The sequence below is a fragment of the Mustela nivalis genome (genome assembly GCF_964662115.1).
Source record: "Mustela nivalis genome assembly, chromosome: 6".
Classification (NCBI taxonomy): Eukaryota; Metazoa; Chordata; class Mammalia; order Carnivora; family Mustelidae; genus Mustela; species Mustela nivalis.
The window spans coordinates 76,184,943-76,197,836 of NC_139025.1; the positions used below are offsets into that span (position 1 = coordinate 76,184,943).

The following is a 12,894-nucleotide window of genomic DNA, read 5'->3' on the forward strand; positions in this document are numbered from 1 at the left end:
TAGGGTAACTGGGTAATGGACATTAAGGAGGGCACATGATATAATGAGCACTGGGTATTACATAAGACGATTAATCAGAGGCCTGTACCTCTGAAGCCAATAATTCATTATATGTTAATTGAGTTTAAATAAAAAATGTTCAAAAACAAACTTAAAAACAGAATTACCATATGATCTAGTAATTCTGCTGCTAGGTATTTACCCAAAGAAAATGAGAACACTCATTTGGAAAGATACATGGACTTGTATGTTTACTGCAGCATTATTTAGAATTGTCAAGATACGGAAGCAACCCAAGTGTCTGTGAATAGATGAATGGATAAAGAAGGTGTGAGCAGAGTAGATTGAGCTTCATTTTTTAAGGGCCTTGGGATTTTCATAATGGTCAATGAGCATTGGCTTCACCTGAAAGTCACCAGCTGCATTAGCCCCTAGCAAGAGAGTTAGCCTGTCCTTTGAAGCCTTGAAGCTGGAGATTGACTTTTCTCTAGCTATGAAAGTCCTAAATAGCATCTTCCAACATAAGGAGCCATCTTCATTAATGATGGTTGCTCGATTTTCTGGATGACTTGATGCTGCTTCTACATCAGCACTTGCTGCTTTGCCTTGGACTTTTATGTCATGGAGATGGCTTCTTTCCTTAAATTTCATGACCTAGCCTCTTCGAGCTCCGTACTTATTTCTGCAGCTTCCTTGCCTCTCTCAGCCTTAGTAGAATTAAAGATAGTCAGGGCTTTGCCCTGGATTAGGCTTTGGTTCAAGGGAATGTTTTGGCTTTTTTGATCTTCTATCTAGACCACTAAAACTTTCTCCATACCAGCATATCACTTCCTTATCATTCATGTGTTCACTAGAGTAACACTTGTAATTTCCTTCAAGAACTTTTCCTTTGCATCCACAACTTGGCTAGCTGTTTGACACTGCCTTTTGGCCTATCTTGGCTCTAGACATACCTTCCTCACTAAGCTTAATCATTTCTAGCTTTTGATTTAAAGTGAGAGATGCGCAACTCTTTCTTCCATTTGGACACTTGGAGGTCATCACTGGGTTATTCATTAGCCTCATTGTAATATTGTGTCTCAGGGAACAGGGAGGCCCAAGGAGAGGGAGACAGGTGGGGGAATGGCTGCTCAATGGAGCAGTCAACACATACATTTATTAAGTTTGCTGTCTTATATGGACTTGGTTATTGCACTCCAGAAAAATTACAATAATATTAAAGATCACTGATCACAGGTCCCATGCCAAATATAATAATAATGAAAAAGCTTGAAATACTGTGGGAATTGCCAAATATGACACAGCCGTAAGTGAGCACATGCTCTTGGAAAAATGGCATCAATAGATTTGCTTGATGCAGGGCTGCCACAAACCTTCAGTTTGTAAAAAACAGTTTCTGTGAAATGTAGTAAAGCAAAAAGCACAATAAAAGGATGTATGCTGGCATATTCTAGGTCCTGGAGGATCATAGGTGACTGCTTTAAGTAACTGTATCTCTTTTATATATCCTGTTTTGCTAGCTTTCCCAACTAAGATCCTCATTGCATTCCCTACTCTAATTTCCTAATCATAGCCAATTCCACATTTTCTTTGAAGTTCTGCTCTGCATATTTCCAATCTTTGTACCAGTTTTGGTTCTAGTTAAGGCAAGGGGCAGACAAACTGAAGTAAAAGCAAGATTTATGTCAGTGAGCCATCAAGGAGGAGCAACTGGGCTTCAGGGTGATGAGACTAAAAAGCTGGTAGAATCAAGACTGCCTTCTCTTAGAGGTTTTATATACTTATTTTTTCATGAGTTCTGTCTTTGGATATCTGATCCATTCACTTCTTAAACTGTTGGTTTCAGTTTCAAGTTGCTGATTTATCCCTGAACATTTATGACTTTTCAGCTTAACTTTTCATGCTAATTCTGGGTCTTTTGTTTTAAATTTTTCAGAGAAGACTTTGCTTGACCTAAGCCATCTCCTTCAGTTGGCTGATAGCCACTGTTCCTTACTTTGGACCATCCTCATATCCTGTCAGCTGTGAGTAAGGAAAAGAGTTACAACATAAAGAATATTTAGCTGGGGCTCTATGCAGAATAGTGTACACTGGATTATTTTCTCTTTTCATCAGGACTGCAAGTTTATGCACAGAATTACAGCTTAAAAATTGCAAGGGGCCTCAGAAGCGATCTAGTCACAATCTTTCATTTGACTGGTGAAGGAATTATCTATAGAGATTGTCATAGTCAGTATTAGCACCTCTATATTCTCAGGAATATATTCTTTCCATCATATTGACAGTACTGAGAGTTTAATTATAATTTAATAGTTTAATCATATCATTTGGGAAATATTTTTTAGAACACTGTCAGGGCCATCTCCCTCAAAATATCAATACTAAGGTTAAATGAATGGAAATTTCCAGTAGTTACAAAATAAGTGGGAGTTGCCAAATATTAGATATTAATATTGGTACATATTACTTAATGTACTAATAACTTTAAAATTCCTTTTCTGGGGCGCCGGGGTGGCTCAGTGGGTTGAAGCCTCTGCCTTCGGCTCCGGTCATGATCCCAGGGTCCTGGGATCGAGCCCCGCATCGGGCTGTCTGCTCAGCGGGGAGCCTGCTTCCTCCTCTCTCTCTCTGCCTGCCTCTCAGCCTACTTGTGATCTCTATCTGTCAAATAAAAAAAAAAAATTCCTTTTCTGTTGAAACAGTGCAGAAAGGTGGTTTTATTAAGGCATGGGGGCAGAACCTGTGGGCAGAAAGAGCTGCCAACTTTAAAATTCTTTAAATGTAAAATGTATTAACAAATTAAGGAACAAAATATAGAGTTATTTATTTTCTGAATTTCCTATAATTTAATGTAAACATTTTATTTCTTTAAAAGTAGCCATTTAAAAAGTAGTCTTTTACTTCTTTATTCTTTTTTTTTTTTTTAAGATTTTATTTATTTATTTGTCATAGTGAGAGAAGCGAAAGCAAGCACAGGCAGACAGAGTGGCAGGCAGAGGCAGAGGGAGAAGCAGGCTCCCTGCCAAGCAAGGAGCCCGATGTGGGACTTGATTCCAGGACACTAGGATCATGACCTGAGCCGAAGGCAGTCGCTTAACCAACTGAGCCACCCAGGCGTCCCACTTCTTTATTCTTTATGAAGCAAATTGTTACATATCCCAAGGTTTAGAGAACAAATCTGAAGCTGAAAGGTGGCTCTAGGCTTTTATACATGTTGTCCTGTCCAAGGGACTTTTACCAATACCGCTGTGATTTCCCTTAGAAATTTTTGGTAAGTGATACTTTGAATGGTCTGTTCTTAGCACTGACATATTTAGAAGAGATAATTTTTGATTTCTACCTCCAGACCTACTTTTTGGTGAAAATGCATGCAAGCTGGAGATAGACCTGATTTTGTAATAGAGGAGAGTAATTAATTATTGCATATTTCTCTTTACAAGGTCTTACTTGCTTTTCAGATTATTTACTAGCATCAGTGAATTTTTAAAAACCCCTGTTTTTTTTCTTTGTTCAGGTTTATAGAAATAAGTTTGTACTGCAGGTGTCTGTTCCTCTTTAGCTTCATATTTAGAGGTTTGTTATATAGTTCCATTTATTTTGTCAGTAAATTATCAAAATTGGCTACTTCCTGACTAATACTTAAGATTGTTCTTTTTTAAATTTAAAGTTTTAATTAAAGTTTTATTTTCAGATCTGCTGCTTCTTTGGGTTGTTAGGAAGAAATTAAAATGAATTATTTTGTCTCTTATTTAATCACAAACACTTATAGTATTTTTTTCACTTGTAGTATTTAAGTTTTCTTCTGTTTTTTTCTGCCATAGATTTTTGTTTTTATATATTATTAACTTTATGTTTCACTCAGTATACTACTTGCGGCTTGTCTTTTTTCTACTACTATAAGTAGACTGTAATTTTGCATTTCCTGATATGAGTTGTTTCTAAAGGGAGCAATCCCCTTTGGTTATTGCACATGTAGTTATAATTTTATTATTTCTGACGTTGTTTCACCTGTCTCTTGACCTGGGGTAATTTTTTTGCTCTAAGCTTTTTGCATACTATTTAGTTTCCTTCTCATTTATTTATTCTGCTCATTCAGCATTCTTTTTTTTTTTTTCCCTCATTCAGCATTCTTGAGTGGACTTTAGGCTGTTAGGATGATTGAATCATATTAGTAAAGTCTTGTCTTAGTCATGTGGAAAGAAGGGCTGTTTGCTCAAGTACTACCCTCTCCCCTTTTCTAAATATAGTATGGACTTCTGTCTGGCTGAAAGCTTATCTCTTTCGGTGGATAGTGGTGGTGGGCAGTAGTTGATAATAGTTAAGGCTTTGATTTTAGGTATAGAAACCTGTAGGAAGACAAATGAGGTTGATTGAATATATTGCTGATAAGTACTGTTATTTTTGTAGACTTCAATTTTATTTTGAAAAATCTCATTAATTTTGTGTATTTATTATATGTAAATGTATAGTTAGCTGGTGATACATAAATTGGGCTTTTAAAATAGTCCATGGCCTATTGTGATCTATTTACTAAACTTTTCAAATTGGAATGGTGTATTATATAAATATACTGTTTCAATGAAGAGATAATGATTTGTCCTTTGCTTAATATATTTTTAGTTCAGGCATTTTGTTTATTTTTTTAAAATTTCTTAGTTATATATGACAAAGGATGAGTTTCCTTAATCTATAAAGAGCTCTTATAAATCATTCAGAGCAACAGTACTAAAGACTTAGTTAAAAAAATGGACCAATGTCCTCAAGAATTTGAAAATAGAGCTACCCTCTGACCCACCAATTACAGTACCAGGTATATACCCCAAAGATACAAATGTAGTGATCTGAAGGGACACCAGTACCCCAATGTTTATAGCAGCTATGTCCACAATAACCAAACTATGGAAAGATTCCAGATGTCCATCAGCAGATGAATGAATAAAGAAGATGTGCTGTTACACACACACACACACACACACACACACACACACTCACACACACACACACACACACACACACACACACACTCACACACACACACACACACTCACACACTCTGGAATATTACTCAACCATCAAAAAGTGATGAAATTTTACCATTTACATCAGTGTGAATGGAACTGGAGGGTATTATGCTGAGTGAAATAAGTCAGTCAGAGAAAGATAATTATCATACGGTTTCACTCATATGTGAAATATAAGAAATGGCACAGAGGATCATAGGGGAAGGGAGGGAAAACTGGGAAGACATTACAGAGGGAGACAAATCATGAGAGACTCTTAACTATAGGAGACAAACTTGAGGGTTCCTGGAGGGGAGGTAGGTGGTATATGGTAATTGGGTGATAGGCATTATGGAGGGCATGTGATGTGATGAGCATTGGGTGTTATATGCAACTGATGAATAACTGAATTCTACATCTGAAACTAATGATGCATTTTTTTTCTAATGATGTATTATATGTTGACTAATTAACCTTAAGTTAAAAAGATGACCAATAGCAGGAATAGTCAGTTTTCAGAGAAGGAAATATAAGTGGTTGATAAATATATGAAAAGATGTTTAACTTTCTTCCTAGTAAAAATACAAGTTAAAACAACAGGAATGGTGCCTGGGTGGCTCAGTTGTTAAGCATTCAGCTCAGGTCATGACCCCAGGTGTTCACTAAAGTACATTTTTTTATGGTAGTAAAATACTGGAGACAACCTAGATTAACTATGGCAAAGCCAAGAAATGGAAGATTCTGCAACTATTAAGAAGAATGAGATCATTCTTTCTGTGCTGCTCAGGAAAGTCCTTTAAGATAAATTGTTAATTAAGAAGAAAACAAGTTGCAGAATTATGTATAGTATAATCCCTTTATGTAAAAAAATATTTGCATATAGATACACTTATATGTATACTAAACATTTCAGGAAGGGCTCATAACTGAAGTGATTTCTCTTTGGGAATGAGGAGTGGTCAAGGGTAGGGTGAACTAATTTTCCTGTTTGGGTTTTAAATTAGCAAATGTTGCCTTTTCTATAAGAAAATAAAATTTATTTTTGAAAATATTAAAATTAAACATTTAAAATGATTTATTTAACTTGTAGGTGGTTTTTATGGATAACTGCTATATGAAAATTCTGGCTTAGTAAGGGACACATTCAGAAAGAAAATCTATTTGTATTAGAAGTTAATTTTTTTAAGTTATCTTTAAGAGTAACATGGGGCTTGAACTCACGACCCCAAGATCAAGAGTCATACATTCCTCTGACTGACCAGCCAGGCGTACCTTGAAGTTAATTTTTAATCCTGAGGCACATAAATAGTTAGGTGTTTTATTATATGACCAAAATGAAGAGGGGAGGGGTATTTCCTTGGGAAATTTTTGTTAATCTGTGCTTTATTTTCTGGATTATAAGGTTTTTCATAGGTCAAGATTGGTCTCTTAAGACTTTTTCTGCAGATAACTTGGTACAACAAAGTGACCATCAAAGCCAGACAGCCCTGTCTTCTTTAGCTTTTTGTTCGTTGTAGAGCAAAGACCACAGCAACTATGAAGAATTTAAGTGAATTTATATAATTAGCCAACCAGTAAGAACAGAAAGCTGAGCAATAGAAAAAACAGTGAAAGGAGATGGTCATTAGTGAAGTGGATAAAACAGTGTAAAGGGATCTGAATTCATCTATTTGTATTTTATTTTCTCCTAGAAAAAGTTATGTTTGTGTAGGATTTTTTTTAAAGTATTTTTTTACACCTTCATTTATCTAAGACTTAAAGAAAATCTGAATAATTCGAACAGTTTGTGGGATATGGATATGAGTTTGCTTTTCTGAAAATAATGTAGTGAAGGCAGTTATATATAAAACTGAAGTTAGGGCAATGATTGTGTTATGTCTCTTAAGATACACGTAATCACGGGGCGCCTGGGTGGCTCAGTGGGTTAAGCCCTCTGCCTTCGACTCACATCATGATCTCAGGGTCCTGGGATGGAGTCCCGCATCGGGCTCTCTGCTCAACAGGGAGCTTGCTTCCTCCTCTCTCTCTGCCTGCCTCTCTGCCTACCTATGAGCTCTCTCTCTGTCAAATAAATAAAAAATTAAAAAAAAAATTTTTAAGATACATGTAATCACAATGACATGAAGCCCTTTAGAGAAGGCAGCAATATCTTTATTACGATAATGGTAGTACTTTAATTCAGAGTACTTTATGACTTTAGAAGATGATACTTAATTTTTTTCCTCAAGTGAAATTTTGATAAGGTAAAAGAAGGGGGGTGACTTTGTATTTCAGGCTCAGCTAATTGGCAAGTCTCTTTTAATGAAATTTTCGGATATCGCAACTAAAAAACAGAACAGAATCTTGGTAATAACAAATACTCAAGTTTTGGGGTGCCCAGGTGGCTCAGTCATTAAACGTCTGCCTTTGGCTTAGGTCATGATCCCAGGGTACTAGGATTGAGCCCCACATTGGGCTCCTTGCTCAGTGGCGAGTGTCCTTCTCCCTCTCCCATTCTCCCTGATTGTGTTTCCTCTCTCACTGTCTCTCTGTCAAATAAATAAATAAAATCTTTTAAAAAGATACTCAAGTTTTAGCTTCCATAGAATTATTGTGAGATAGATAATATGACACACCACACACTTTATCTAAGGAAGAGATTCTTTTAGACAAACAAATGAGATCTGTGAATTCAGGAAACCAGGCACATTCACATGACTTTAAATATAATCTCCAGGAGTTCAGAGAACTTCTGAGACCATCTATGACTTCTGCCCATCAAACTCCATGTTGAAAACTCTTACTTTCAATGCTGAAAGCACAGACTACTTTTCTCTTTCCTAAAAGGATGGATTTATTGTCCAAAACTAAGGTTAAAACAAGTGAAAATGAATATATTTAAAGCATGTCTTTGATGTGAGTGCCCGAGCTTGTTGTGACTATTATCAGCTGGTTATTTTTTTTAAAGATTTTATTTATTTATTTGGCAGAGATCACAAGTAGGCAGAGAGAGGGGGGGGGGGGAAAGCAGGCTCTCCCCCGAGCAAAGAGCTTGATACGGGGCTGGATCCGAGGGCCCTGGGATCAGGACCTGAGCTGAAGACAGAGGCTTTAACCCCCTGAGCACCCAGGTGTCCCTGGTTATTCTTTATCATAAGGACAATTCAGTCCTTCCATAGAAGAAATCGTCGCACATGAATGGAAAGAAAGTGTGTTTTTCTAAGATGCTTTCTCTTAGGCCTTACCTATGTGTTGGGGCCAAACCATACCCTTGACTTTGAGATAAAACATTTTATAGGTCAGTACTGTTGTAAGTGCAGGATGCTGGTGTGCAGTGCTATAGGACAGGAGTGGTTCTACCAAGAACCCAAGGGAAGAAGAACCTGGTTAAGGGATTCCATTTCCTGCAGAAAAGGCTTGCTGCCCCTTTTCCTGCTTTCTAGTAATGATCCTGCGGAGTAGTTTATACCCTGATAAATCAACGATACTTCATTTACCTAGTTTAAAGGATCCCACTCCATATTGCCCGAGTTCATTTTAGTATTTATGTGTAGTCTCAGTGAGTACCTTTTTTTCCTCCTGCACTATAAATTCTTTCTCTAGTGAGACTGAATTCTGAAAAAAGAATGGAGACAGAGTTGCTTTCGCCCTAAAATTGAGACTGGGAATCTCTTGAGTAATTACAGCTTTCGTATAAACCTTCTTAGCAGTTGGTTTTCACTGAGTAATTACTCTTTGCTAGGTGCAGTGGTAAATACTTGGGATCACAACGATGAATGTAGGCCTTCTAGCTCTAAGAAGACAGAGTAGAGGTGGGGTGGTGTAGTGGGAAAGAGCAGGAGCTTTATTCTAAGCAAATGAATCGTCAGTCTGTGAATGTGGGCAAACTACTTACCCTTTCCAGGCTTCAGTTTCTCCATCTAGAAAAGGTGGCCTGTGAAGATAGAGTGTTCATAAAGACCTTGCTGATGGCCTCATTATAGTCAGTATTCAGTAAGTGGTGAATTATTAAGGAGGGCTTTGGTAGATTCCCTTCTGGTAGGTCTTCTAAATCCATGATACTGCTAGGCCGGAAAGTTAGCCAAATCTTTCCTTGTATCGCTGCTGTTGTAAATTTGTCCAGATTATTAGCAAGGAGGTTATGTCATCTGTCTGAACTCCATGTTCTTTGACTAGGTTTCCAGGTACTGAGAGTTCTGTAGCCAGAAATTAGGGAGATTTGGATCATTTATTTGTTATACATATATTTATTGAAGGCTGCTTATGCTAGGTGATGGGAGTGCAGCCGTAAACAGGACGTGGTTACTTGCTTTGATGGATGTTCCTGTGTGGTGGGAACCTGACAGGTATTAAACGCGTGTTTATATAAATAATTAAAATCTTGTGAGCCTTCAGTTATAGAATGCATGTGATTCAGTCTTGACTAATTACGAGGCCTCTATTTTACTTCCATTTTACCACAAGGAAATTCTCAGACAGCTTGAGTAACTTATCACTTAGTATGGAAGAACCCAAATTGAAAACCCTGCATACATGATTTCAAACTAAAGTTTATGTTTATCAGTTCAATTCGCTGGGATAATTCTATAAGGCACTTTGGAAATTTTGAAATATTTTTCAAAGGTAGAATTATTTTTTGTCATTTTAATATACATTCTTCTATTGAGGTATAATTGACATACAACAGGGGCGCCTGGGTGGCTCAGTGGTTAAGCCGCTGCCTTCGGCTCGGGTCGTGATCTCGGGGTCCTGGGATCGAGTCCCGCATCGGGCTCTTTGCTCGGCAGGGAGCCTGCTTCCTCCTCTCTCTCTCTCTCTGCCTGCCTCTCTGCCTACTTGTGATTTCTCTGTCAAATAAATAAATAAAATCTTTAAAAAAAAAAATAATTGACATACAACATTATGTTAGTTTCAGGTGCACAACATAATGATTCGTTATTTGTATACCCTTGCAAAATGATCACAATAATTCTAGTTAACCTCTGTCACCATACATAGTTACAGAATTTTTTCCTTTTTTTTATGAGGATTAATAATTTAAAAATTAGTAGGGTGAAACATTTCTTTCCTACACACAATATTCCCTTTTTTTTTTCACTTTTTTTATTATGTTCAGTTAGCCACTGTATAGTACATCATCAGTTTTTTTTTTTTAAAGATTTTATTTATTTATCAGAGAGAGAGAGGGAGAGAGAGCGAGCACAGGCAGACAGAATGGCAGGCAGAGGCAGAGGGAGAAGCAGGCTCCCTGCTGAGCAAGGAGCCCAATGTGGGACTCGATCCCAGGACGCTGGGATCACGACCCGAGCCGAAGGCAGCTGCTTAACCAACTGAGCCACCCAGGCGTCCCCATCATCAGTTTTTGATGCAGTTTTCAATGATTCACTAGTTGCATGTAACACCCAGTGTTCATCACAAAACATGCCTTCCTTAGTGCTCATCACCTGGTGACCCCATCCCCCCACCTCCCTCCCCTCTGAAACCTTCATTTTATTTCCCAGTGTCCATAGTCTCTCATGGTTCATCTCCCTCCCCAATTTCTCCCCTTTCAATTTTCCATCCCTTCCTTTTGGTTCTCTGCGCTATTCCTTATAGTCTACATATGAGTGAAACCATATAATTGTTTCTCTGCTTGACTTATTTGACTTAGCATAATCTCCTCCAGTTCCATCCATGTTGATGCAAATGGTAGGTATTTATTCTTTCTGATGGCTGAGTAATAGTCCATTGTATATATGAATCACATCTTTTTTTAATCCATTCATCTGTTGAAGGGCCTCTTAGCTCCTTCTGCAGTTTGGCCATTGTGGACATTGCTGCTAGGAACACTGGAGTGCATGTACCCCTTCTTCTCACTATATCTGTATCTTTGGAATAAATACCTAGTAGTGCAATTGCTGGGTCATAGGGTAGCTTTCTTTTTAATGTCTTGAGGAACCTCCATCCTGTTTTCCAGAGTGACTGTACCAGCTTGCATTTCCACCGACAGTGTAAGAGAGTTCCCCTTGTTCCACATCCTTGCCAACACTCGTTGTTTCCTGTCTTATTAATTTTTGCCATTTTTACTGGTATAAGGTGATATCTCATTGTGATTTTGATTTGTATCCTGCCACATTGTTGAAAGGACAGCCTTTGCAGTATCCCATAGGTTCTGGACCTATGTGTTTTCATTCTCATTAGTTTCCATGTTTAATTTCTTCCTTAATTTCCTGGTTGACCCAGTCATTTTTTACTAGGATGTTCTTTAACTTCCACATGTCTCAATTCCTTTCAAATTTTTTCTTGTGATTGAATTCCAGTTTCAAGGCATTGTGGTCTGATAACATGCAGGGAATAATCTCAGTCTTTTGGTATTGGTTGAGACCTGATTTGTGACCAAGTATGTTATCTATTCTGGAGTTATTATTCTGGAGTTCCATGTGCATTCAAGAAGAATGGGTATTATGTTATTTTAGGGTGGAATGTTCTGCATGTATTTACAAAGTCCATCTGGTCCACTGTGTCATTCAAAGCTCTTGTTTCTTTGTTAATCTCCTGCTTAGATAACCTGTCCGTTGCTGAGAGGTCTCTTACTATTAATGTATTATTATCAATATGATTATTTTGGTTAACAGTTGGCTTATATAGTTAGCTGCTCTCATGTTGGGGGCAGAGATAATTACAATTGTTAGATTTTTCTGTGGGATAGACCCTTTAAGTATGATAATAGTGTTTCTTTACATCTCTTACTACAGTCTTTGGTTTAAAAATCCAATTTGTCTGATATGAGAGCTACTACTTTCTTTGAGGTCCATTTGCATGATAAATGGTTCTCCATCCCCTTACTTTTAATCTAGAGGTGTCTTTAGGTTCAGAATGAGTCTCTTGTAGGCAGCGTATGGATGAGTCCTGTATTTTTATCCAGTCTGAAACCCTGTGCCATTTAATTTTTCAGGCTGTTCACTTTGAGACTAACTATTGAAAGATAAGAATTTAGTGCCATCATATTGCCTGTGAAGTCCCTATTTCTGTAGATTATCTCTGTTACTTTCTGGTCTATATTACTCTTGGGGTCTTTTTTCTTTTATAGAGCCCCTCTCCCCCTTGGCTGCCTTGGTGGTCACTTATCCTTTCACTTTCTGCCTGTCCTGGAAGTTCTTTGTCTCTCCATCTGTTCTGAATGACAGCCTTGCTCAATAAAGTATTCTTGGTTGCATGTCATCTCATTTAGTATCCAGATTATGTCTTGCCAGGTCTCTGTGGACAGGTCTAATGTTATTCTGACATTCCTCCCTCCATAGATAAGACATCTCTTTCCCCAGCTGCTCTCAGGATAGCTGCCTTGGCTCTAAGATTAGCAAGTTTTACTATTGGTCTATTTTTATTGATCTTGGGAGGGGTCCTTTCTGCCTCTTGGACATGAATCCTTCTTTTCTTCCCCAGAGTAGGTAAGTTCTCAGCTATGGTTTGCTCAAGTATACATCCTCATCCCCTCTCTCTCCCCATCCCCTTAGGGATCCCAATAATTGTGACTTTGGAAAGTTTCATGGTGTCATTGATCTCTCTACTTCTGATCTTATGAACTTGTAGTTGTTTATCTCTATCATTCTTGACTTCCTTCCTTCCCATCAGCTTATCTTCTAGATCACTAATTCGTTCTTCTTTCTTATTTACCCTGGCATTCAGAGTATCTAGTTTAGATGGCATCTCCTTCATAGCATTTTTAATGTAGGGGACAGTAGCTCTTCATTCTGCCCTTAGAGATTCTATACTGTTGCTAATAGTTTTCTCAAGCCTAAAGAGCAACTTTATAAATGTTACTCTGAAGTATTTTTTTGACATCTTCCTTAGATCCATATCCATTAAGTCTGTGGCAGAGGCCATTGTCTCTGGTTCTTTCCTTGGTTGGCAGTTCCTCCTTCTAGTCATTCTCTTG

General features: G+C 37.7%; 1 protein-coding gene across 4 annotated transcripts in view; it reads left to right on the forward strand.

The window, feature by feature from the left end:
• Window positions 1–12,894, forward strand: part of DMXL2 (Dmx like 2) — a 159,561-nt gene that overhangs the window by 19,984 nt on the left and 126,683 nt on the right. The gene's annotated exons all lie outside the window — the stretch shown is intronic.